At 44.8% G+C, this 24,634-nt stretch overlaps 1 protein-coding gene across 2 annotated transcripts in view; it reads left to right on the top strand.

Annotated features, from left to right (window-relative positions):
* The window catches only part of LOC124605210 (CYFIP-related Rac1 interactor B), a 426,653-nt gene that overhangs the window by 286,230 nt on the left and 115,789 nt on the right, over positions 1–24,634 (top strand). The window contains exon 3 of one of the 2 annotated variants that reach the window (XM_047136749.1): positions 3,727–3,821. The exons of the other annotated variant lie outside the window; for it this stretch is intronic. The gene's annotated coding sequence lies outside the window, so the exon portion shown is untranslated. The remainder of the gene's footprint in view (positions 1–3,726; positions 3,822–24,634) is intronic. 2 annotated transcript variants of the gene reach the window in all.

Genomic DNA, 24,634 nt, shown 5'->3' with positions numbered 1-24,634 from the left:
GAAGTGGTTTACCGAATTAAAAGTATAGGGCGCTATTTAAGCAAGACGTACTGCTGTCCATAACTTCGGGATGAATAAAGTTACAACAAAAGCGATCATCCTGGTTAATGTTCTCTGATAGGTAACAATATTTGCTTGATATATTTTTTATTTTGATTCTGGAGAAGAAGATATTTAGGGTGGTCAAGTTAAATGGTATACCCTGCATATACAATACTAATTACGTTCTCACTATTGACTGATTAGGTAGGAAACAAGGGTGTGTAATCACTGTGACATAAGTAATCTTCCTGTAGTTTTATGATTGGTTGCTTCTTCCACCGTGGCACGAGAAATACTGTAATTATCAAGCTGAGGAGGCAACAGCGCAACACAGAGCGAATGGGTGCTACTCTACTATTCAAACTAAGGCAGTTCTGGCAGAATTGGAAATTTTAGGTCTCGTGGCTGCGCTGTTGCAATACTATGACTAATTTGTACGTATCACAAAGGTGGATGTATGTACACGGTGGTCCAACACCGTTAACGTTTGAAAATTCCACACATTACGTAGTAGAGAGGTAAAAACTGACGCATGCTTGAAATGACAAGGCGACTGTTGGAACCAGAGAAGAGCACAAAACGACTAACAGATGGCACTTCATATGAAGGAAAAGGAATAATTAGCATAAAAGCTGATTTTTAGCAAAGATGATGTTACAAAATTGTTAAGGCTTTCGTGGCCACTTTGACAATGCCAGTGCTGGCGAAACGTCAGTAAAATCATTAGATGAAGTCGGCCGAAGAACCCGAGACAGAAGCCAATAGGCAGTTTGTCAAAGACGATATTCTTTATAACAAATGCTCAACATGTCGATCGTCATTCAGCAACGATACATGTAGTCGAGGGACAATGTTGTGAACAGCATGTTTTTTAGCATCCATAATGAAGTCGGACGAACGCCGTAGACTTGCGACTTCAGGGAACCCCCCAATCAATAATCACACAGTTTGGCTTCGGGGGACCTGGGAGGCCAAGCATCATGGAAGTGGTGGTTCAGCGTGCGATCTTCACCAATCTACGTGCGCAAGAGTTCTTTCACACTGGCACCAAACTGGGGTGCAGTGCCATCCTGCACAATAATCGTACCCTCCAACAGGTGTCTGTCAGCCACGTTAGGAATGAGGCGATTCTGTAACGTATCGGCGTACCTCGCATCCTCATGCTTGAAATGACAAGACGACTATTAAAACCAAGAAAGAGCACAAAATGACCAACAGATGGCGCTTTATATGATGCAAAAGGAATAATTAGAATAACTACGTGTTGCTGTCCAGCGCCATCTGTTGGTCAGTTTTTTCACGTGTCATTTCAGGCGTATCTGTCAAGTTTTATTTCTTTATCTACATTATTCCGTGAATTAGTGCATTTGCAAATGTTAATGGACTTTTCGCTCACCCTGTGTGTATGCGTGTGTGTTCCATATCTCGATCTAAACCAGTGGATCGATTTCAATCGAACTTGGTACACATATCACTTACTCTCTGCCGAGAACAACGGTGGGGATAAGAACCACCTACCTCTCAGTGGAGTTAGCGTGGGTGTGAAAAAGTGGTGCATCTCATGACGTACAAACATCCAAACTTTATTCATCCAGTATTTGAAAACGAGAGAATTAGTGATTTGCACCCAACTTTACACATAGTTTCAAACCCTTACGAGACCTTTTGTCTCTGGCACTCCCCCCACCCTTTTCACACACACACACACACACACACACACACACACACAGACACAGAATTGTGAAACAAAAGAAGTTTAGCGCTCACTACATTTTCGCTGTTCATGCAGCACAACTGACACATCAGACATGACCTTTCAATTTATTACTTCGTCACTACTAATTCTATTTGCTATTCATTTTGCGGACAGTATTTAAATATACCATTCAATGTACTTGCAAAAATATGTCATTTTATGACACATATTTTAGGACGGAGCCAACGAGATACACGTACGGGCCCTGTGACGTGAGTCACAGCACGTGACACCTCGTACAGGTTTTACGAGTTACAGCAGCTCTCGATAACACATAATAACGTTAAGGACTTCTACGGGTATCTTTTCCGTTGAGATACTGATTTCCCACCTGGTCTCGGACGTAGCCGAGCGTTGGCGATGTACGTCGCGCAAGGCAACTAGACTGACGTCACAACTTCTTTACGGGGGCCGCATTTCCCGGTTCCCTGTTCTGGAGTTAAAAGTCATAAACGCTGCGGTGCGTGAAAAACTGCCGCACCATTCATAAAGTTTTAATTTACTACTTCTTTACTACTAACTCTATTCGCAACACATTTTAGAAACAGTTACCACATATACCAGTACTACTGGATGCACCGACAGAATTATGTTATTGCACTATACATAATTCAGGAGATAAGTCGGCATAAACATAGAGCTGCATGAACACGAAATTGCAGGACGAAATTCGCTAGTGATACAGATGAAATCTATGTAAAAAAATGTGTGAAACATGTAAAATATATGCGAAATATATGTGACACGTGTGTATGAAGACGAAGCCACGGGTAAAAATCTGCTCCTGAACTCCTGGACCGATTTCAACCAAAATTGGTACGCACATTTCTTACTAACTGCAAAGAAATGCCGGCCGTTGTGGACGAGCTGTTCTAGGCGCTTCAGTCCGGAACCGCGCTGCTGCTACGGTCGCAGGTTCGAGTCATGCCTCGGGCATGGATGTGTGTGATGTCCTTAGGTTAGTTAGGTTTAAGTAGTTCTAAGTCTAGGGGACTGATGACCTCAGATGTTAAGTCCCATAGTGCTTATAGCCAATTGAACCATTTTTGCAAAGAAATACTGTGGGGATAAGATCCTGCAATCTCCTATTGGGGTGGTGGTGACAAGTTGTACTTCAAATATGCGGAAGTAAGAAGCTGACAGTTTGCTCCTAGAAGAAACGAAACGGAAGAGCAGCGTATTGTGTAGCGTTGTTGTTGTTGTTGTTGTTGTGGTCTTCAGTCTGGTTTGATGCAGCTATCCATGCTACTTGGTCCCGCGCAAGCCTCTCCATTTCCAAATAACTACTACAACCTACTGTACTTCCTTAAGGAATCTGGTTACTGTATACGTCTCTTGGTCTCACGTCTACGATTCTTAACCCCCACACTTCCCTCCAATACTAAATTCGTGATCCCTTGATGTCTCAGATTGTGTCCTGTCAACCGATCCCTTCTTCTAGTCCGGCTGCGCCAAAAAAAAATTTTTCTCATTAATTCTATTTAGTTCCTCCTCATTAGTTACGTGATCTACCTGTCTAATCTTCAGCATTCTACTGTAGCACAACATTTCAAAAGCTTCTGTTCTGTTTTCGTCTAAACTTTTTAACGTCTACGTTTCCTTTCCATGCATGGCTCATGACAAAAGACTGGTTAATGCAACGAAAATCCTATCCTTATATTAAGTTACTCTATGGGTTGAAGCTATTGGTATTATTATTTTACCCTCTACAGATTTTAACCTCCTGTCTTTGTAGCACTACTGTTTTAAAAGCAAGGATGCAATCATGAGAAACCCCTAAACCCTCACGAATGACCGAAAGCAACATTGCGATTTCTTGCTAGCTGAATGGGTTACGAAAGCTCCAATAAGCATATACGAGGTGTAGTTATCAAGTTTTAATTACCCCCTTAAAAGAAGTTTCATAATTGATTGTTGTTTCTTTGCAGGTACGTGTCTGCGGTCCTGCACCGGTACAACATCGTACCTCGTACTTTGGACACATCAAGCCGCCATCTTTACGACGTACTAAGTTCTTCATTGTGTGAGTAGCTCCCTGCCTCCCTTAGTTGAGGACTACGCCTCTCCTTTTTGACGATGACTTTTTGATTTATTAATAACATTTATCTCTGCCTCGTGATGACTGGGTGTTGTGTGATGTCCTTAGGTTAGTTAGGTTTAAGTAGTTCTAAGTTCTAGGGGACTGATGACTATAGATGTTAAGTCCCATAGTGCTCAGAGCCAGCCAATAACATTTAATAACCGGTGGATGAAGTTCAGAAAGATGCGATTACTATTTTATTTATTCCTTTGTCGATAGCAGTCACGGAATCAGAATAATTGAACCAGGACACGAGATTCTAATAACACCCGGCGTTCAGAAATGATTCATTCCAGGACGACATTGCCTACACTAGCGCTGATGTTAAATATTCTTCGCGCACGCGGCCGAAGACGCATTGCGGCATCTCTTCCACACCTCTTAACGACTCCGGCCGACTCCTACTCCCGCCCTGCATTGCTCGTGCAAAAACGAGCCACCGACTTTGATTGTCGTGACCAGAGAGGCTTAACTACGCGAGGCCATAGGTATTTATTCTCCTGACGATCAAACTGCAGCAACGGTGATCTCACAATTGCACACTTTCTTCAAGTCGTCTTCTTTATTTTTGCCTTTATCCTGTACCTACACGGAGTCAGCATGTTAATTATGGCATGTGGCACTTAGGATGCCTTTCCGTTGCCACCCCTTTATCCCCTGCTATGGATCTACATCTACATGGATACTCTGCAAATCACATTTAAGTGCCTGGCAGAGGCTTCATCGAACCACCTTCACAATTCTCTATTATTCCAATCTCGTATAGCGCGTGGAAAGAACGAACACTTATATCTTTCCGTATGAGCTCTGATTTCCCTTATTTTATCGTGATGATCGTTTCTCCATATGTAGGTCGGTGTCAACAAAATATTTTCGCATTCTGAGGAGAAAGCCGGCCGGAGTGGCCGTGCGGTTCTAGGCGCTACAGTCTGGAACCGAGCGACCGCTACAGTCGCAGGTTCGAATTCTGCCTCGGCCATGGATGTGTGTGATGTCCTTAGGTTAGTTAGGTTTAATTAGTTGTAAGTTCTAGGCGACTGATGACCTCAGAAGTTAAGTCGCATAGTGCTCAGAGCCATTTGAGGAGAAAGTTGGTGACTGGAATTTCGTGAGAAGATACCGTCGCAACGAAAAACGCCTTTCTTTTAAAGACGTCCAGCCCAAATACTGTATCATTTCTGTGACATTCTCTCCCACATTTCGCGATAATACAAAATGTGCTACCCTTCTTTGAACTTTTTCGATGTACTCCGTCAGTCCTATCTGGTAAGGAACGCACATCGCGCAGCAGTATTCTAAAAGAGGACGGACAACCGTAGTGTAGGCAGTCTCTTTAGTAGATCTGTTACATTTTCTAAGTGTCCTGCCAATAAAACGCAGCCTTTGGTTAGCCCTCCCCACAACATTTTCTGTGTGTTCCTTCCAATTTAAGTTGTTCGTAATAGTGTGCGAACGTTTTCTAAATGCCTGAGAATCGTGTAACTGAGGCGATACGTGGGTACCAGCCCGGTATTAACCTAGTCGGATGTGAGAAACCGCCTAAAAGTAACAAATCGACCCTGGTCATTAATCTGGCGGGCGGATTCGATCAAGGGCCGGAGCACCTGCCCGAATCCCGGAAGCAGCGTGCTAACACCCACGCCTATAATTTTTTTCCCAAAAATTCCATTCCTTCTTCGGCTCCTTTTCAGGCTATATACTTCAACTTCTCTTTTTTCTTTTTCATTATTTAGTCTCTAGTCTGGAAAAAAAATCTCTCCGTTTCCAAAATGGAATAAAATCCAGGCGAGCGTTCACTTTCATCGTGTAAAGTGGCGTAATTGAGTGGGTAACCGATTTTTAAAGTTTGTTGGCTTTGAAGGTGTTTAAGAGATGGCCACACTCCTGTCGTATTACCCTGTTACCATTCTGTTAACCTCGCTTACTTGCCACCAAGGTTTTGGTTGGCAGGTTCATTAGTACAATACTAGAGAAATGCGATCCGCATACAAAAGTGATTGCTTTCAAAACACTCGTGCCACCTATCCGAGGCTATCGCTCAGATGTGTGGGAACGATACGAAATAGGGCTACCAGGAGATATTGCGTGTATACAGAGAAGGGCAGCATCAGTGGTTTCAGATTACATGAACACTTGCCACTGTAAACATTATTTGTTCTGATAATAAATATTTCATCATCAGCAGCAATGTGTGATCTTTCTATTTTTCTGTGAACTGCAACGTGTTACCAGAAATACTCTTTAAATTAGTGTTTGTTCAGTATGTATTGCCAAAACCCAGATTATAATCCATCTGCGACACACAAACCCACACACACACACACACACACACACACACAGAGAGAGAGAGAGAGAGAGAGAGATAGAGAGAGAGAGATTTGTTGGACCTGTGCATAAGTGTTGCGAAGATTCTGAAGAAACTGAACTGTCAGACGCTTGAAGATAGAGGTCAGCTTTCCAGAAAAAGATTACTACCATTTTCAAATAATGATACTAGGAATATACTACAACCCCACTAGTATCACTCCCGTAGGGATCGCGAGCACAAGATTAATTACAGCACACTCGGAGACGTTTAAACCATCATTCCTTCCACTCACCATACTGAAATAGAACGGGAAGTAGCTGTAGTAACAGGTGCAATGGTATGTACCCCTTGCCATGCATTTCACAGTGATGTGGAGAATATAATGTAGGCTACATAAAAATTATGTTAGCTCTCTCTTCCTGTCACTCCCTCCCCCCATCCCTCCCTCCCTCCCTCTCTCTCTCTCTCTCTCTCTCTCTCTCTCTCTCTCTCTCTGTGTGTGTGTGTGTGTGTGTGTGTGTGTGTGTGTGTGTGTCGCAGATGGCTTTTAATCCGGGTCCGCCTTTGGCGTTTTGGCAATACATACTGAACAAACACTAATTTAGGGAGTATTTCTGGTAACACGTTGCAATTCACTGAAAGATAGCATGATCACACATTGCTGCTGGTGATGAAACGTTTATTACCAGAACAAACGATGGTTACAGTGGCAAGTGTCCATATAACAGCGCCGGGAATGCAGGAGAGAGGGATGCGTTTCTCACTTAATGGAAGAGTGACTACACAGAAATGTGAGCTATACTTGCCCTTTGTACAAGTCACAGTAAACTATGGTTGAAACTTGTAAGTGTAGTGGCTATAGCTGTATTCCGCTATTATAGAATTCCCCTTGTCGTTATAGACGTTTAACTAAAAATCGTCATACTACTGCCAATACCTTTGAATTACAGTATTCTCTTTTTTCTCTTGTACTATTGGAATATTCTTTATTTCGTCATTCAGAAATTGCCAAGGAAATTATAACTTTTTTTTACAAATATCACATCGATTAATTGGCTTCTTAAATTGTGGATCACAAACGTTCCATTTCACACCATCATACTTCCTTTTTACTGTCGTCTTTCAAAATGGTTTGCGTTTTCTTTTACAATATTTTTTCTAATTTCTCCTTTAATGTTGCTTATATTTCAAGCAAGTTAGCTAGCGCAACGATAAACATGAGCATTTCAGTTCCATTTTAAGTTACAGCATGGATTATAGGACTCGAATCAGTAGTTTCGGGGAACTACTTCTCTATGCAAAACAATCGAAACTAGAAACCAGGCATAGTCTGCAGTTACGGAAGCTGGATTACCCCACTTATAAGAACGGGCCTCATCATGTTCTTACACGAGCGTTCTCAGAATACTGTGCTAATTTTTATTGCTTCGCTGAATCTCCTGACCCTCCTTCCAAAATGTAACATTAAGCGGCAGCGAGACACACGATACGCCGGCGTTGCTGGAACCAAGCCTGTATACGGAGTTTCGTCGCTGGATGTGCGTCAGAAGTACTGCGAAACTTTCACTCGCGAAGGGAGGTCCAAGCAACATGTTGGGAATTCTTTATTTCCGCGTACATCTACTTATTTGTAATTAGCGACCCACCCTCGCTTCGTGTAATAGCATGAAGTACGAAGGGCGTACATTAAGTAACACAACACATTTTTTGTCGGAAAGCAGGTTGGTTTATGCAGGATTCCAGTACACCATATTATTCCCCACCCCATTCTATTGGCTAAAAAACCCTATTTTCAACATAATCTCTGTTCAATATGACGGCCTTACCTGTATGTCGTCATGGTGCCACTCCACTCGTCGACGCCGGGGCCGACGTCTTGCTGCAACAATAACCTCCCTATCATCCACAGACTGCTTCCCGCAGAGTGTACCCTTCATTTGGCCAAACTCAAGGAAGTCGGTAGATGCTTCTGTTAGGCGGCGAAGAACCCAGCGGGCACACACCTTTGAGCACCCCAACTGGTGGACGAGGAGTCAGCACTACCAACAGAGACGTCCAGTTGTGCAGCGAGTTGCTTGACTGTGACCCGTCGATCACCACGGATGAGAGTGTCTGCACGTTCCAGCATTACAGGAGTCACTGCTGTGTGAGGCCGGCAGCACACGGAAGATCTTACCGGTTTACGCGACCTTTTTGTGATGATCGCAGGTGCCTCGTCCAGCGACTCGCCGTGCTTTTGTTCACTGCCAGGTCTCCGTAGACATTCTGCAAGCGCTTATGCATACCTGCGACGGTCTGGTTTTCCGCCAAAAGGACTCGATGAAAAAAAAAAAAAAAAAAAAAAAAAAAAAAAAAAAAAAAAAAAAGATTCAAATGGCTCTGAGCACTATGGGACTTAACTTCTGAGGTCATCAGTCGCCTAGAACTTAGAACTACTTAAACCTAACCAACCTAAGGACATCACACACATCCATGCCCGAGGCGGGATTCGAACCTGCGACCGTAGCGGTCACGCGGTTCCAGACTGTAGCGCCTAGAACCGCTCGGCCACCTCGGCCAGCAAACTCGATGACAGCTCTCTGCTAGGAACTCACCTTCGTTACAGACGCCATTTTGAAGGCTAAGTATTGTGCCGCTGCCAATCGAAACTTCATGAAACTATGGGGGCTGACGCGAGAATACTCCATGATACCCTGCAATAAATTCCACATTTTTTTTTTCAGCCGAGTCTGGACGAGGAAAATTTTTGCATTATTTAACGCCCCTCGTCTCAACAGCCGGAAGACTTGTCCGGCGTAATGGTAATAAATATACTATATACACAAGCCTTCCTTGTGAATAAGTGTGTCTGTTAGCGAAAATCGCATCAAAATCCCTACATTAGCTCTGAGATTAGCCTGCACATGCAGACAGATAAAAGCGGTGATGGACTTTATAAAATGTAAAGAAGGTACCCCATTAGTTAAAACAAAATTCGAGATTGGATTAATAACAAATATTGAGAAACTTTAATATGGTGATTTTAAGACTTCTACACGTGCCCCCCCCCCCCCCCCCCCTTCCACACCACACTTGAGTGCAAAGCATAGAACTTTTATACAACCATGTGAAACTGTCAGAAAAGTCCTGCTTTGGAATGTTGTTCAACTCGTGAGTCACAGTCGTTTGAATGTAGGTTATGTCCTCAAACCGTCGACCCTTCGTGTGAATTCCTGCACTTTGTTGTTTTATTGTAAGTTCTTACTGATAACACCAAGTCTCGTTACCAGTGATTTTTTTCAGTCAAGAATTGTCCGTGTTTTGAATTTCAATCAAGACGCTGCACACGCTCACGCGTCGTTTTTGTTCTGGAGTCGAGGTGTGCGGGACAAACATTTCACACACTTCTCTTTTCTGCAAAATATTCTGGAGCTTGTCTTGAACCAAAAAATTCTGGAGAATGTCTTGAACATTTGATTTAGAGTTGTTGCTCCAGTGCTGTTTGTGACACAACAATGTTGACGCATTACGGCCGCATGTCCATTACTTAACACTGCTTGCTCATAACTGAGTGGTCGAATGCACATCCGTTGCTTACAGGTGTTAGTTCGAGCAACCATCGTACTTAATGAGGTGACGTCACTTACACACCAGGAATAAAATCAGTCTCGGAACTTTTCAGACGGACGGTGTATGTGTATATGTACAGAGTCCGATCAAGGTCGCTGCTCTCTGGGGCTGTAACGGGTGTTGGCTTTACTGCTTTTCCCGCCAGATACTGCCTCCTGTGTAGCTCCCATTGCCACGAAATGTCACTCCAAAGCCAATTAAATATGAAACACATAACAATACATCTATGTCCTCGCCAAACAGAAAATAGTGGCAGGGGGCTTTAAGTTGTAAAATGTATAGACTAATGCGCGGTAGAAATATTCAAGCGTAGTAAGTTTTCGTTACTGGAAGTCTAGAAATTCCACCTTACAGATTTCGAGAACTTATCGATATGATTTCATTTCTACTTCTCTGCTGTGTTCTCCTCCTCTCATTGTTCATGAACTGACTTCTTGTTACAAGTAGAAGTTTGACTATACATTAGCCGTGCTATGGTTGTCCTCTGCCCGTCCGTCTTTACTACTCTATGCAGCTTGTTTGCTTGTAAGAGGACACTTATTAGGATTGTGAAGTAAGTTTATCAGTTTAATATGATCCTAGCGAGCCCTGAGTCGCAACGAGCGCACCAACGTTCGCCCATTTGAATGTACGGCAACACGACAATGTATAATTGAAAACGTTGACATGAAATTGACCCAGCTGACCGATTATTCAAAGTGTTCTCTGGACCAAAATTAGAACTGGGATTTTTGTTTCTCGTAAGCAGCGTCCTTTCAATTGAGCCGTAAGGGCACTCCTCGCCACACATGCGTAAGTAGCGACGAATATAATGTAACAGAATTTTAGCAGCACATTTTTTTAGAATGAAAACACACGCTGTGAATTTCCTACCCGAAGTAATTTAGATGCTGAACCAGTCTTCAGCTTACAAGACAATATTCAAGCGACAACCGGCTAATTCTGTCAGAGGCTAATAACCTTGAAAATACGTATTTAACACTCGAGACTAAGGTCCTAATAGTGATTCTTGACAGTTCTACTTTTACAATAAAAGAATACGTCATACCTAAGCACTGAGTTAAATGTTGTGTGTTTTGTTTCATACAAATCTACCCATATAGACTCACGTTTAGAAAAAGCGCAACACTTTGAACGACTAGAGATAGAACGTTCATATTCATAGGGCATGTACATTAATTAGTATGTTCTGCAAATGTCGGCCCGCTGGTTCAAGGTCAACATCGATATCGCGGAGCAACACCACCTATCGGTAAGATAGCCTGCGGCTCTCTTTGTCGCTATAAACTGAGGGTAATGGATCAGTGCGACTTGAGCAGACGTGCAGGGTGCCTTTCAGATGTATGCGCGAACCGTACCGTCAAATCTGTGAGTTTGAAATAGGGATCATTACTGGAATGAGAAAATGTGATGCATCTATCGGGAAAATTGCTGTTCGTGTTGGGCGTAGTATTTTGGCGGTGCAGCGGGTATGCATAGAATGGTTCACGGGAGGCCATAGAACAGGACGAGATGGATCAGGTCGCACCATCCAGACCACTTCCCGTGAGGATCGACGTCTCACCCGAATGACATTGCAGGGGAGACCTGCGTGTTCAGCTCTGGCGCAACTGTGGAAGTTCGCCGCAGACAGGGGGAGCGGCATCACAGTGACCGCACAAAATATACAGCGCCAACTCAAGGCCTTAGGGTGTGGGGTGATATTGCGTATAACCACAAGTCACAGTTGGTGCGTGTCCAGGGCACTGTGACCTGTGTGACCTAAGTCAAAGACAGTCTGCGATCTGCAGCCCATACCCTTTCTGCACAGCATCTGAGACGCCATTTTTCACCAAGACCACATGTTGCTGCACGAGCCCATGCCATCTTGGTGTCACAGAATGTCACACTTTTTCCCTGACCCGTCAGATCACTAATCGAAAATTTGTGGGATATGGTGAACGATGGGCGCAGCGCTGTGGCCCAGTGCCGACCACTACAGATGAACTTTGGAGCCAGGTGAATGCAGCATGGCTGACTATACCACAGGACGCCATTCGCGCCTTATATGCGTCGATGCCATCACGCATGGAACAAGTCATCAGGGCCCATGGCGGATTCTGTGCCTACTAGGCAACGGGACACATGCTGAACCGAGGTGACTGAAATACTAACCATTTCTGCAGAACATACTAATGTACATGTCTTGTGAATATATACGGCCTATTTCTTGTCGTTCAAGGTGTTCTGTTTTTTTCTGAACATGAATGTATGTCCAATGTTAAGCTTCACCTAATCCTCCAAACCAACTACCTTCTCACATCTCACACTCACTGTTCCACCCCCATTTTTAGTCTGACTACATCCCCTTAGAACGTAACTAATGTATATCAATAAGCCATCTTTTACTTCTATTAAGCAGCATAGATTTGTTTCGATATGCTCCTCCTACAAATCTTGATTCCAGATTATTCTGTATTTTGCTCCCTCACATGAATTGTCTTAGTTTTCTTTTTCGGTACCTGTCTTCAGACTGGTGTGATATGGACCACCACAATTTCCTCTTCCGTGCCACCCTCTTCATCTTGGAGCAGCACCTATACACAGTGTCCCCAATTATTTCTTGTACATATTCTTACCTCATTATTATAAACTAGCTGAGTACCCATCATTGCCCGTGTATGTATTTATTCCAATATTCTATCAGTTCGTCTTCTCCTTCCCCCTCTCACTGACCATCTGCCCCTCTGCCCTCTCTTTCCATATGCTTGCCCCTCTCTCTGTCTCCATCTGTTCCTCCCCCCTCTGCCCATCTGCTCCTTCTGCTTTTGTCCATCCCCTCTTCCCCTTCTACCTCCTGATCACCCCCTCTAAGCCTATGCTGTTCTCCCCCATCTCTCTGTTCATCTTCTCTTCCCCCTCTCTCAGTCCATCTTCTTGTCCCGTTTTGTCGCTGCCCACTGCCTCCTCCCTCCTCTCTCTGTCCGTCTCCTCTTCCCTTTGTCTGTCCATATCCTTGTCTCCCCTCTCTCTCCATACCCTCCTCTCTCTCTCCATACCCTCCTCTCTCCATCCATTTCCTCCCCTTCCCTCTCTCAGACCTTTCCTACTCCCCTTCTCTCTGCCATTTCCCCCTTCCCTCTCTCTGTCCATTTCCCCCTCCCCTCTCTGTCCATCTCGTACTCCCCCTGTTCCCTCTCCTGACCATTGCCTCCTCCATCTATTCATCTCTTCTTCCCTCCCTCTCTACCTGTCTCCTCAGTTTCTCTGTGCATCTCTCCCTTATCCCCATCTCTTCTTCTACCCTTTCCCTGTCCATTTCCCCCCTCCCTCCTCTCTGTATACATCTCCTCGTGCTCCCTATTTGTGTCTGTCTCCTCCTTCCCCCTCTCTCTCTGTCCTACTCCCGAGCTCTCTCTATCCAAGCTATCATCCCATCCTCAACACGAGATTGTTGGATCCTACCCCAATATTTCCTTTCAGATGGCAAGTAACATGTGTACCAGGATTAGTTGAACCGATTTTTACCCATGGCATCACCCACGTAGGCACATGTCACATATATTTCCCATATAGTTGATATATTTCACACATATTTCTACACATATTTCACCTGCATCTCTAGCGAATTTCATCCTACAGTTTTCAAGTAGCTCAATGTTTATGACGTCATATGTCCTCAAATATGAATCGATTTATGACATAATTTTGAAGGTACATCCAGAGTTATATGTAGATACGGTCTGCGATATCTGCTGCAAATAGAATTGTAGTAAAAAAGTAACTAATTAAAACTTCATGCATGAAGCGGCAGTTTTTCACGCATCTCAGTGTAAATGACGTCGTATCTCCTGAACTATTTGTCGTATCCTTTTGTAAGTACATTCATTGGTGTGTGTAAATGTCTGCAAAATGAGTTGGAAACAGATTTTGTTATAAACAAGTAATAAATTAAAAGGTCATGCCTGATGCATGACCAGCGAAAATGTAGTAATGGATAAACTTTTTCCATTCATAATTCTGCGGGTGTATCACCGAGAAGAAGTCTCGTAAACGTTTCAAACTAGATGGAAGGAAGGAAGGAAGGAAGATTGGGTTTAACGTCATGTCGATATCGAGATCAATAGAGAGGGAGCACAAACTCGGATAGTGTCAAGTATGGGGAAGGAAATCGGTCGTGCCCTTTCAAAGGAACCATCCCAGCATTTGCCTGGAGTGACTTAGGGAAATCACGGAAAACCGAAATCTGGATGGCCGAACGTGGGTTTGAACCGTCATCCTTCCGAATGCGAGTCAAGTGTGCTAACCACTAGCGCCAACTCGCTCGGTAAACTATGTGTAAAGTTGCTCGCAAATCACTAAGAGCAGTCGTTCTCAAACACCGGATGAATACATTTTGGCTATTTGCGCGTCGTTGGCTACACTACTTTTTCACCCCCACCCTCATCCCTTTGATAGGTAGGTCTTGTCAGACAGTAAGTGATATGTGTATCAAGTGTGGTTGAAACCGATCTAGTGATTTAGGAGGAGACGTGGAACACACATACGGCGGTGTGCTGAAAAGTAATTCATCCGAATTTTTTATGTGGAAACTAGTAATGCTTAAAAAATTTATCAACATTCTCTACCTTTTTCCTTCACGTCTACATATTTATTTCTCAACATAGTCACTCTGGCAACGAACACACATTTTTCCCAACATGATATTAGTTCGTTGGTACCGTCACTGTAGAATGTTTGACCCTGTTAACGGAGCACAACTTCACATCTGGTTGCACCGCTTCATCACTATCAAAGTGATGCCCTCGACGGTATTCTTTAAATTCTGGAAACCGATGAAAATCGGTCGGGACCAAGTCGGGACTGTATGGAGGCTGATCGATAATAGAGAACCCAAGGCGTTGGAATGTTGCAGATGATGCAACGCTTGTGTGTGGTTATGCTTTGTCTAGCTGAAGGAGAGGTTGCTCCATATGTGGACGAATTTCCGAGTTCGAAGCGATTACAGCACGCTGTTCCTCACCTACCGACATAGTTACTTTACACACCACCATGTTACACTTTACAGCTAGAAGTGCTCTAGAGGCACAGGGCTGAAAAAATGTTGACATTAAGAATAAAGATGTAGATTGTTAATAACGTTATAATATTTATGGATATTTATCCACGTGATTGCTATGTAGTATAATAACAACTAGAACATCTTTACTGGGTGTAGCTTGTCAATCTTAAAAGACTGATCAAAACATGACTGTTAGCGTACAAAACCAGACCAGACGCCTGTCGTCCCCCAACACTTTCTGTCCTGCATGACTGCCCCAAGTACCACGAAAGTTGTTCCCTGACTTCTTAAAACTTTTCATATTAAGCTGCACTTTCTTCTAGTCAGTTTTTAAATCCGCCTTTCCTCCCCGGTTATGCGGAGAACCTAGTCATTTCTTCTCTTATTTCTCCTCTTAACTTTTATTACTACAGCTCAGACACTTTGTATCTGCTTAATTTATACTACACAAGACTATTACTATGATAAACTCATCAGATTAACTACACTCCTGGAAATTGAAATAAGAACACCGTGAATTCATTGTCCCAGGAAGGGGAAACTTTATTGACACATTCCTGGGGTCAGATACATCACATGATCACACTGACAGAACCACAGGCACATAGACACAGGCAACAGAGCATGCACAATGTCGGCACTAGTACAGTGTATATCCACCTTTCGCAGCAATGCAGGCTGCTATTCTCCCATGGAGACGATCGTAGAGATGCTGGATGTAGTCCTGTGGAACGGTTTGCCATGCCATTTCCACCTGGCGGCTCAGTTGGACCAGCGTTCGTGCTGGACGTGCAGACCGCGTGAGACGACGCTTCATCCAGTCCCAAACATGCTCAATGGGGGACAGATCCGGAGATCTTGCTGGCCAGGGTAGTTGACTTACACCTTCTAGAGCACGTTGGGTGGCACGGGATACATGCGGACGTGCATTGTCCTGTTGGAACAGCAAGTTCCCTTGCCGGTCTAGGAATGGTAGAACGATGGGTTCGATGACGGTTTGGATGTACCGTGCACTATTCAGTGTCCCCTCGACGATCACCAGTGGTGTACGGCCAGTGTAGGAGATCGCTCCCCACACCATGATGCCGGGTGTTGGCCCTGTGTGCCTCGGTCGTATGCAGTCCTGATTGTGGCGCTCACCTGCACGGCGCCAAACACGCATACGACCATCATTGGCACCAAGGCAGATGCGACTCTCATCGCTGAAGACGACACGTCTCCATTCGTCCCTCCATTCACGCCTGTCGCGACACCACTGGAGGCGGGCTGCACGATGTTGGGGCGTGAGCGGAAGACGGCCTAACGGTGTGCGGGACCGTAGCCCAGCTTCATGGAGACGGTTGCGAATGGTCCTCGCCGATACCCCAGGAGCAACAGTGTCCCTAATTTGCTGGGAAGTGGCGGTGCTGTCCCCTACGGCACTGCGTAGGATCCTACGGTCTTGGCGTGCATCCGTGCGGCGCTGCGGTCCGGTCCCAGGTCGACGGGCACGTGCACCTTCCGCCGACCACTGGCGACAACATCGATGTACTGTGGAGACCTCACGCCCCACGTGTTGAGCAATTCGGCGGTACGCCCACCCGGCCTCCCGCATGCCCACTATACGCCCTCGCTCAAAGTCCGTCAACTGCACATACGGTTCACGTCCACGCTGTCGCGGCATGCTATCAGTGTTAAAGACTGCGATGGAGCTCCGTATGCCACGGCAAACTGGCTGACACTGACGGCGGCGGTGCACAAATGCTGCGTAGCTAGCGCCATTCGACGGCCAACACCGCGGTTCCTGGTGTGTCCGCTGTGCCGTGCGTGTGATCATTGCTTGTACAGCCCTCTCGCAGTGTCCGGAGCAAGTATGGTGGGTCTGACACACCGGTGTCAATGTGTTCTTTTTTCCATTTCCAGGAGTGTATGTATAGTACCAGACAACGTGTAGGTGGCAAAAATCTCTGGGATACTACTCAGCGTAGACTATCTGCGTCCATCCTTTGCCTTTACGATAGCATGAACCCTGCTGCGGGCAAGGTTAGTGAGGTGCCTGAAAGTACATGCAGGAATGACAGCGCATTCTTCCACAGGAGCCGAAACCAGAGAAGATAGTGATGTTTGACGCTGGGGACTGGAATGATGTCGATTTTCTGTCTCATCCTGAAGATGTCCTGTTAGTTTCATGTCGGGAATCTGCGCAGACCAGTCCCTTGCAGGAATATTGCTGTCCACCAACTATTCCCTCGCAGATGCTGCTTTGCGGCGTGGTGCGTTGCCATGCTAATACAATCGTCGTCTCTGAATTGTTCGTTTGCTGTAAGAAGAGCACAATGTTGTAAAATGTGTTCATGTTCTTTCGCATTTAGCGGTTTCATAAGCGGAATAAGAGGACCACACCCTGACCACGAAAAACACTCCATACTGTAATATCACCTCCTGCGTACTTCTCTGGTGACTCTACACATGTCAAGGCATTAGCTAAACCCTAGCCTTTCCATCGGATTGCCACATGGTACAGCATGATCCATGACTCCAAACCCTTTGTTTGCAGTCATCCATTGTCCAGTGTAGTCGCTCTTAACACCGCCGCAAGCTTCGCTTAGCACTGACTGCAGAAATGTGTGTCTTGTGAGCAGCTGCTATACCATTGTAGACCGTAGTGTCTCATCACATCTAGTGGTAATTTCTGCATTGGATAGGGGTATCAGATACTGTATGTATCGCTGCAAGGTCAAGAGGCGCTTCAAGAACCATCCTGAACACCTGTTGAATAAACAAACAGACTTCAGTTATAGATCTTATAATTAAATGTTTCCCTGCGACATTTAACTCTCTTTGTATTATTTACGTCTGCTTCGATCATTATCGTAGATAATAAAAAGAGACTTAAATGTCTCAGGGAAACATTTCATTATAAGATCTATAAGATCACCAATGATACAAGGACGTCCCATTACGTCCAATGCTAGTGTGCTTGCCAATATCGGAGAGCCCTGGCAGTAGTGACAATATGTAAGTGAAAAAGGAATTGAAGTTTGTTTTGAGGAGGGCACTCGGCGTAGGTAGTTCGTGCAGCAATGTTGACCATCGTACTGCGGTGATGTAATGGTCTGCATTTCTGCCTAGCAAGCAAGAAGGCCCGGGTCCTAGTCCCGGAAGCAGCACAAATTTTAATTCATTTCGTCTGCTTCGATCATTATCGTAGACTTCAGTTACTCTCCGATCCTTGATGCTGCTAAACCTGACTGACATTCTATTCAAACTTTGTTAAACTGTGGTCAGTTTAAATCAGTGTGCCTGTTATTGGTTGATTGTGGCGTTCTAAGATTATATATCGTTTTGTATATTTATTAGTAGCAGTTAATGTCTTTGATGATAGTAAATTGTTTGCTGTTTACGTCTGTAGCATGCTTCACAAAATCTTTGGCAGTAATGCTAGATAATAAATCGAAACATAGGTCATAAGTAGTGTAATTAATGAAATGAGTGGCAAGGAAGTATGCTTTGTTGACACGAATGATTACAGTTTAAAAAGCGCCTGCTGTCAATTTACATCCTAAACGAGGCCTCATCAGTGACGAAATGTATCTTACACTGATCTGTAGTCGACAGTACGTTAGCGTGCCCACTGCAAACGCTTCCACCTGTGAGGAGCGATTCACACATGGCCGGCCGCCAAGCATACGTATTACCTTCGCGAAGCCTTCTGCGCCCAGCACGTGATGGCGTCCTCTTCCCAGTGGTTACAACAAGGACGCACCGTGGCAGAGATTTGGTAGGGACCTAACACTTCAAGTTCTTAACACGAAACATCGGACATAGGCGATCTTCGTAGCTGCAGCCTTGTGGACACCAAGCGTGTGATTAGGTACTACCATCACCCAGCAACAACGAACGGACTAACCTTTAACTACTCTGAGTTTGAGCAGTCTCCAATCTGACAATGACCCCCGCCCCCCTAATCGTGCTTTCTTCCTGTAAAAGATGCTTCGACGCAATCAACCAAGCATTGTTACCAGCTGTGTTACTTCAGTTGTGCAACATCAGGTATAGTCCTACTCTCAATCACACAGGGTGTTTTCTTTACGACGATACAAACTCTGAGCTATGACGAAAAGGACACATACACGACCTGATTAAAAATACGTGGACACGCATGTGTAATGCAGGACTGACTACTAGATGTCATGAGAAGTGGACCCGCCAGTACGAAATGAGGCGGGGATTATTGTATTGTTTGTAGAGAAGTTACAGAAGAATGGGTCGGACAGGTGACGTCAGCGACTAAGAACCTAGAGTGGTCATTGGATGTGACTTGAGTAACGTATCCATCGCGGATGTTGCAGCCCCTCTAAAGCTGACCAAGATGACTGTTGGATATGTGATTGTGGAGTGGAAACTAAAGGAACAACCACAGCTAAACCAAGAGCAGGGAGCCTCGATTTTTGCGAAGAGAGCATGAAATCGATGTTAGGAATCACTCATGACCAGTCCAGTTATCACAGTGTCTGTGCTTTGGAGGATAAAAACAATGGGGTACACTGGTCGAGCAGTTACTCATAAACCACACATTCTGGCGTCAGTGCTAAGAGACGCTTATTGGGATGCAAAGAGCGACGCAACTGGACAGTGGTTGACTGGAAAAGAGTTATTTGGGGTGATGAATCACACTGTACCGTTTGGCAATGAGTTGGAAGGGTCTGGGTCTAGGAATGCCTGGAGAACGTTACTTGTCTTTGTAGTGTTAACAGTGAAGTACAGAAGAGGTGGTGGTTACGGTATTGGGGTGTTTTCGTGTTAGCGGTGTGGCCTTTTATTGCGCTTAAGAAAACGCTAAATGCAGAAGGATATGGACACATTATTGTGTACTGAATTCAGCAGAAGAACATTTCGAAGACGATGATTCTTTGTATCAGCATGACAGCGCATCCCGCCACAAAGCAGCATCTGTGAAGCAGTGGTCTGTGAACAATAACATCGCCGAAATGGACTGGCCTGCCCAGAGCCCCAAGATGAACTCAATGGAACACAGTTTGGGTGAGACAAATGTCGATTTCTTTCGACTCCAGCGTCCAACATCACTACGCTCTTTGGTTTCCGTTCTCCATGGATATTCAAACACCCCATTGAAGCATCCCCAGCGCAGTTCTAGGGGTCATGGATGCGAAGTGTGAAAGGTGGCTACACTGAGCCACAGCGCCAGAGATTGCGCCAAAGAGTATTATTCAGCCGCCTCCACTGGCAGTGCTTGGGGAGAACTCGTAGTAGTCAGGGGCTTGTTGAGAACTCGTGGGAGACAGTGCTTGTTGAGATGTGCAAGTGAAAAGTGCTTGTTGAGAACTCGTAGCAGAGAGTGCTTGCTGAGATGTGATACTGAAAAGTTCTTGTTGAGATGTGATAGTAACGAGTCGGTGTGGAATATTGTAATGATTAGAGTGCTTTTCGTCAATATATAAAGGTAAAAGAAAAAAAATTTTCCTTTTCTTTTTATTATCTCAATGTCTTAAATAATGCGTCACTCCAGGTTCAGTCAACAAAGCATCTGGCGTATGTTCTTGTATTAGAGTGTAATTCTGGGTTTCTTGGGCAATTATAGTATTTCTAATTTTTTTTATCACGTCAGTATAAATGATATTTAAAATTTCTTGCCTTATTGAAGAAGGACCGTGCCAGATGTGTACGTTGAGTCATACTTTCCGGTAGCTGAGTGGTCAGTGTGACAGACTGTCAATCCCAAGGGCCCGGGTTCGATTCCCGGCTGGGTCGGAGATTTTCTCCGCTCAGGGACTGGGTGTTGTGTTGTCCTAATCATCATCATTTCATCCCCATCGACGCGCAGGTCGCCGAAGTGGCGTCAAATCGAAAGACCTGCACCAGGCGAACGGTCTACCCGACGGGAGGCCCTAGCCACATTAAAAAAAAAAAAAAAAAAAAAAAGGCGAGGACTCCAGTTCAGATAGAATGGATCGGACGGGAACTGCTATTGTAAGCCCTGACGTGGTCCACCGATGCGGGAGATGAAACGCCGTGGGTGGGAGAAGGAGATGGTAATACAGATGCGCAGAAGAACTACGGACGTGTGCAATGTAAGTGGCAAGCAGTTGTCCACGACTGACCTGCAATGGAGAGACCTCAGCCTCTGCCAGGACGCTGGTCACCGGACTCGTCCTAAAATCTCCGATCGCTAGTCGAACGCCACAATGGTGCACTGGGTCGAGTAAACGCAACGCTGAGGGCGCCGCCGAACCATAAACCAGACTCTCATAGTCAAGGTGGGATTGAACGAGGACTCTGTAGAGCTGCAGCAGCGCAGAGCTATCAGCACCCCAGTTGGTGTTGCTCAGGCAGCGAAGGGCTGCCAGCACTTCCGCTTAAGCTGACGAAGGTGAGGAAGCCGTCCTAAAAATCGATATGTCTCCACTAAAACGAGGGGATGATCGTCCGTAAGGTAAAGTTCTGGTTCCGAATGAAAGGTACGACGCCGTCAGGAGTGCATAACACGCGACTTTGCGGCCCAACTAGCGGTGGGCTAGAGCACATGGCTGCGCCTTGTGGATGGCTCCCTGTAGGCGTCGCTCAGCAAGACCAGTACTGGTGGAACAGTATGAAATGCAGAAGTCGTCTGCATACACAGAGCATGAGACAGATAGCCCTACAGCTGCTGTTAGACCGTTAATGGCCACTAAAAATTATGATACACCCAATACAGAACCCTGTGGGACCCCATTCTCCTGGATATGGGCGGAGGGGGGGGGGGAGGAGGCTATGGGAGGTACCAACTTGGACACGGAAAGTACGAAGCGACAGGAAATTCTGGATAAAAATCGGGAGTGGACCACGGAGACCCCACTCGTATAATGTGGCAAGGATATGATGTTGCCAGATGGTGTCATATGCTTTTCGTAAATCAAAAAAGACGGCAACAAGGTGTTGGCCGACTTGAGGGACACAAGATTATCAGTGGTTGAGCGACCCAGGCGGAAATTGCCCTGGCACGGAGCCAATAGGCCACGTGGCTCCACGACCCAACCCAACCGCCAACACACCATACATTTCATGAGCTTACAAAGAACATTGTTGAGGCCATTGGCCAATAGCTATCCACATCAAGTGGGTTTTTACTGGGTTTAAGCACCGGAATAATGGTGCTCTCCCGCCATTGCGATGGAAAGATGCCACCACACCAGATCCAGTTCAAGATGACGAGGAGATGCCACTTGCAGACAGACGAGAGATGTTTAATCATCTGACTGTGGATCTGATCTGGCCCAGGAGCAGTGTCGGGGCAATGTCCACGGGCACTGAGGAGCTTCCACTCTGTAAATGGGGCTTTATAGGATTCACTGTGGTATGTAGTGAACTATAGGACTTTCCCTTCCAGCCACTATCTGAGAATGCGAAAGGCTGTGGGGTAATTCTCCGACCTAGAGGCTTGAGCATAGAGCTCAGCACAGTGCTTGGCAATCGCGATTGCATCGGTAGATAACAAGCCATTTATGTTAACACTGGGAACATCTGTTGGGGTCTGGTACCTGAAAACACATTTGATCCTTGTCCAGACTTGGGAAGGTGATGTATGGCACCCAATGGTCGAGACGTATCTCTCCCTACACTCCTGCTTCTGTTTGATAAGTTGGAGAACGTGGGCACAGGGCCGTTTAAAGGCTGTGAGGTGCTACAGGGAAGGGTGTCACTTACGCCGCTGTAGAGCTTGCCGACGCTCCTTAATTGCCTCAGCGACTTCCAGCGACCACCAAGGGACTGTCTTTCGTCGGGGCCAAGCTAAAGAACGAGGGATCGCATTTTTCGCCGCAGAAACGATCGTTGTAGTAACCTGCTCAACCACCACATCAGTGTTACCATGTGGGGGAGATTCACCTGTGAAAGCAGAGGTGAAGGCTTCCCAGTCTGCCTTGTTTAAAGCCCATCTGGGCAGGCGTCCGTGGGCCTGACGCTGGGGCAGTGACAGGAAGTTGGGAAGTGGTCACTACCACACAGGTCGTCATGTGCTCTCCAGTAGATAGGAGGGAGAAGGCCAGGACTGCAAACCGAGAGATCAATGGCCGAATATGTGCCATGTGCCACACTGGAATGTGTGGGGGCACCTGTATTTAAGAGACAGAGCTCGAGTTGTGGCAGCAAAATTTCGACCTCTCTGCCTTGGCCAGTAAGCATGGTGCCACCCCACAAGGGGTTATAAGCGTTAAAATCTCCCAAAAGTAGGAAATGTTTAGGGAGTTGATCAATCACTGCAGCCAATGTATTCAGGGTGTAACCTCCCCACCGCAATTTTAAAAGAAATAAAAAGCAGGACAATACTTAATAGAAATGGGGAGCCAAGTGTAACCTCTCCACCGAAATTTTAAAAGAAAACGACGATACTAATTAGAAATGCTGATGGACATGGCTCTATGCGTAACCTGCCCACAATGAAATGTACTGACAATGGCAACAAAAATGTGAAATTCGCAATCTGACTCAAATATAAATCCTTCAAAAAATTAAAGTCCATTCAGTGATAAGAAAATTCAATTAAACCGAAACATCGGTTTTTTTTGGCCCTGTGTAAAACAATCAGAATTAAAGTCTTACCTCAGAATAAATGGATGTCACATATCTGCTCTTGTTGTTGTACACCGCTTGGAGGAACTGCATTGCAAATAATAATATTCTCCTTTTTTGTGATTTTACTAAAAATTTTCTTCAAAAGAAGTGGAATGAATTGGGAAGTGCAACGAAATCTTGAGTTCAATAAAAAATTAAATTTTTGAGAAAATGCTTTTGAAATAAAAAAATTATTATTGGGAGACTTGTTGGAGAATAATTACAATAAATAAAATTTTTCATTATCTAATGATTATATTAATTAACAGTATACCTTATTCCTCATCTTGACCATTGTTGCCGACCGCCTACATCACACAACCGCACTGGGCTGCTACTACTGACCGACCGCTCTGCATGACGACTACAGACTGAGTACTGCTCTCAACTAGACAGAGCTACAGACTCGCAACGACTGAACTGACAGACTCGCAACGACTGACTGAGAACCGCTCGCAACACTCGCGCGGTCAAGCGCATACTCTCTGGTCACAGATGCTACAATGCCTCGCCATCGCTGCTGCGTTACATACGTGTTTCATAACCCTCCACTCGGGGGGCAAAAATTTGGCAGCGATGGTGAGTCATTTGGACTTGCCAAGCGCGGCAAAATTTTTCTTTAATTAACAAAATCCTACAACTTACAGAATATTTAAATGTTGTGCACACGCACTAAGTACAAAATATATCAGACAAGGACAAAATGTGAATACTAAACATAGTAGCAAATCAGAAAAAAGTATATACAAACTTTTTGACAGATAAAGTGCACAGGCACTGAAAAAATTCTTTAGCATATGCAGAACAAATAAACAGACTGGCAAGAATAATTAGATGTAGTACATAAAGTAAATGTTGTGCACACGCACTAAGTACAAAATATATCAGACAAAGACAAAATGTGAGTACAAAACATAGTAGCAAATCAGAAAAGTATATACAAATTATTTGACAGATAACAAAGTGCACAGGCACTGAAAAAATTCTTTAGCATATTCAGAACAAATAAACAGACTGGCAAGAATAATTAGATGTAGTACATAAAGTAAATGTTGTGCACACGCACTAAGTACAAAATATATCAGACAAAGACAAAATGTGAGTACAAAACATAGTAGCAAATCAGAAAAGTATATACAAATTATTTGACAGATAACAAAGTGCACAGGCACTGAAAAAATTCTTTAGCATATTCAGAACAAATAAACA

This window comes from Schistocerca americana, chromosome 3, assembly GCF_021461395.2.
Source record: "Schistocerca americana isolate TAMUIC-IGC-003095 chromosome 3, iqSchAmer2.1, whole genome shotgun sequence".
Taxonomy (NCBI): domain Eukaryota; kingdom Metazoa; phylum Arthropoda; class Insecta; order Orthoptera; family Acrididae; genus Schistocerca; species Schistocerca americana.
The sequence above is the reverse complement of the archived record's forward strand: the minus strand, read 5'-3'. Positions and strand labels throughout refer to the sequence as shown.